The 3,133-nt window shown below is 42.5% G+C and overlaps 1 long non-coding RNA gene across 1 annotated transcript; it reads left to right on the top strand.

Annotated features, from left to right (window-relative positions):
- Window positions 1-222: 222 nt before the first annotated feature.
- On the top strand, window positions 223-2,158 carry LOC135443417 (uncharacterized). Its single transcript, XR_010439019.1, has 3 exons — window positions 223-271; window positions 1,348-1,436; window positions 1,533-2,158. It is a non-coding gene; the product is annotated as an uncharacterized LOC135443417 (long non-coding RNA).
- The last annotated feature ends 975 nt before the right edge of the window (window positions 2,159-3,133 follow it).

Below are 3,133 nucleotides of genomic sequence, written 5' to 3'. Positions count from 1 at the left end.
AAATTAGAAGTGATAAAAAAATTCCCTTTGATTTGGATGAAGGCTACTGAGTTCAAGGGAAAACACAGGACTTTCTAGATTCTGTTGTGAGTCCTTGGGAATTAGCCACCCACATGGGATGTAATGAGTGATTAATGCTGGTCATGTGCTATTTATCCCTTAAAATGTGATCAGGAGCTGATTATTTTGTGATTTGATTAAGGAGCTGCATGGACTTGGATTCACAGGAAAACACAAGGAAGAAGGGTGGAAAGACAAAGGTTGCCTCTAGGTAAGGATGTTCCTGGGACCTTGCTGTAACCAAATATCTCTGATTAAGATTCAGCTTTTGCAGTGCTTTAGGCTCCTGTGTGCTTGCATCTGTCTTAGAAGAACTGGGCTAAGTCAATGAGGGTAGATGAGTGAATTTGGCCTTATTCTGTAGATCTCAGTGCAGCTAAAAGCAATAATATTGCACTTCAGGCCTCTGGAACATGTGGGGGAGTGTGACAATGTTCACAGGGGTTTTTGGATGAGGGAAGAGATGAGGATCTGACTGCATGTTTCAGAAGGCTTGATTTATTATTTTATGATATATATTACATTAAAGCTATATTAAAGAATAGAAGAAAGGATTTCATTGGAAGGCTAGCTAAGAATAGAATAGGAAGGAATGATAACAAGGGCTTGTGGCTCGGCTCTCTGTCTGAGCCAGCTGACTGGGATTGGCCATTAATTAGAAGCATCCAACATGGGCCAATCACAGATCCACCTATTGCATTCCACAGCAGCAGATAATCAATGTTTACATTTTTTTCCTGAGGCCTCTCAGCTTCTCAGGAGGAAAAATGCTAAGGAAAGATTTTCCATAAAAGATGTCTGTGACAAGGGAGAAAGGGGAGAAAAGGTGAAGATTTGATATAATGTTTAAATTTTGAAAAAGAAAGTTGTTCATTGTGAGCTGAGCTCCCCTCTTTGAATAATCCCTCTTTGGGATTGCCTTAGGACACAGCAAACAGGAAACTCTGGATGATAATAATGATAAATTTATGCTGTAATAATTAATAGTGTCCTGTGGGTCTGTGCTTTGGCATATAATGAAGGACACTGAAATACAGGTACATGTGACTATCCCTGCCACTGAGATGAGGTAACAACCACAGCACCACAAAGTCCTGGGATTGGTCTTTTCTAGGCCACTTCTTGTTTCTGATTCCCTAAACTAATCTGTGCTGGCCTACAAGAGGGTTGAAGCGATCTGTCTGGGGCAAGGTGAAAAAAAAAGCAAGATATTTCCTTTTTAAACAAATTTCTTAGACAAATTTTGGTCTACTTTCTTTTGGGTTTTTTTTTTGGGTTTTTTGGTAGATTTTGATTTTGAAGCCCTGAGATGTGACCATCAAAACTGAGATGCCTTCTCCAGGAGGTGCTGGATATCAGAGTCTAGAAAGAGTCTTGTGAGTACCAGAAGATGGTTTTGACTGAGCCACAGAGGAGCCACGAGGTGGATGTCTGCAAATCTGAAATCTGGTGGCCTTCTGCTGTAATTGCAGGGAGAAGAAGAGGAGGCCGTGTCTGTGCACGAATGCAAAACAGTTGATGTGAGAATTGATGCTTATCCTAATTAACTGAGTGAAAGCAAATTCAATTTGTCTGGCAAATATGTGCATGTTGAATTCAGTTTACTTTATAATGCTTTGAGTTTAACCCTGTTAAAGGACTGTGATCCAGGGCAGAATGCCTGGAAGTAAATGGAGACTTCAGCAGTGAGGGGTCTGTCCCCATCTGAGAAAAAACAGGAGGAAATGTAGAATAAAAGACAAGGCAAAGAATTCCCAGCTTTGCTGTGTGGCAACCAGTTTTAAAACAGACTGATTGTCAAGTTCAAAAAATAGTCAATGTTTAGAGATCTACAGACAACAGATCTTTAGCCCTTTCTGGCTTTGCATGCACAGAGATGACATCAAACATGATGTGTTTGCCCTGCTGGCTGGGGGACACGACAGAGGGGTTGGCAGGCCTTGCAGATAGCTGGTGTTTTAGCCTGAGAGCTTAAAAGAAGGTGAACTTATTCACACAAAAATCAACCTTGTATTGAGTCCTGTCATTCATAGTTTCTCTAAAAGCTCTTTGATTCAGAGGAAGTTTTTATGTTGTTTTCTAATTTGTATCTTCTGGAAGTGGTTCCTCTTGTCTTCCTAAGCATTGGTGGAGATTTTCTTTCTGAACAAATGTCTCCATCTGCTTTTGCCATCTTGAATCCCTTCCCCATCACCACTCCCTTGCCCTCTTTTGTGCTTCCTCCTACTTTCCACAACTTGCCACTTTTTGGATGCCTTTCCCTGCTATGGCAGACACACAACACCGGCCAAGGACTCAGCAATGCTTCCCTCCTGTAGCTCTCCTATGTGTCCCACACTCCTTTCCCCAAACACCACTCCCCTCTGGTCCTGTGTGCAGTTTTGGACACCACAATATAAGAAAGATAAAAATCCATTAAAAAGCGTCCAAAGGAGGGTAATGAAGATGGTGAAGGGTCTTGAGGGGAAGATGCATGAGGAGAGGCTGAAGACACTTGGTTTGATCATTGTGAGAACAGGAGACTGAAGGAGACCTCACAACAGTTACAACATCCTTGTGAGGGGGAGATGAGGGGCAGATGTTGATCTCTTCACTGTGCTGACCAGTGACAGGACTCGAGGACACAGATGGAGCTGTGTCAGGGGTAGTTTAGGTTGGATATTTGAAAATTCAAAGGGTGGTTGTGTTGTGAGTAGAAAAGCTGCCCATTTTTTTAAAAGGTTGCAGAGTTCACAGGTTGGGCCAGTTGCTGCCAGGGTGGAGTTCTAACTGTTTGTTATTGTAATCACCTGTTGTTTTTGTTAGCTACCTGTCCTGATGGTTAAGAATTCCCCCTTTTGTGAGTGACACCCTGCTGCTTCCTGGAGGAAGGCACTCCGATGGTGAAGGGGAAGGGACAGCAAGTTGGCATGCAAATTACCTCGGAACCAGCATGCAATGGGAGAGACCCCTCACCAAACCTAGCCAAAAACCCCTAAAAATAAGTCAACACAAAATAGATGGATCAAAGTGATGTCTAGACATGAGGAACAGAATCTAGTATCTGCCAAGGCCCTTTTTATTCCTCACCCTA

The sequence above is a fragment of the Zonotrichia leucophrys genome, chromosome 2, assembly GCF_028769735.1.
Source record: "Zonotrichia leucophrys gambelii isolate GWCS_2022_RI chromosome 2, RI_Zleu_2.0, whole genome shotgun sequence".
Taxonomy (NCBI): domain Eukaryota; kingdom Metazoa; phylum Chordata; class Aves; order Passeriformes; family Passerellidae; genus Zonotrichia; species Zonotrichia leucophrys.
The sequence above is the reverse complement of the archived record's forward strand: the minus strand, read 5'-3'. Positions and strand labels throughout refer to the sequence as shown.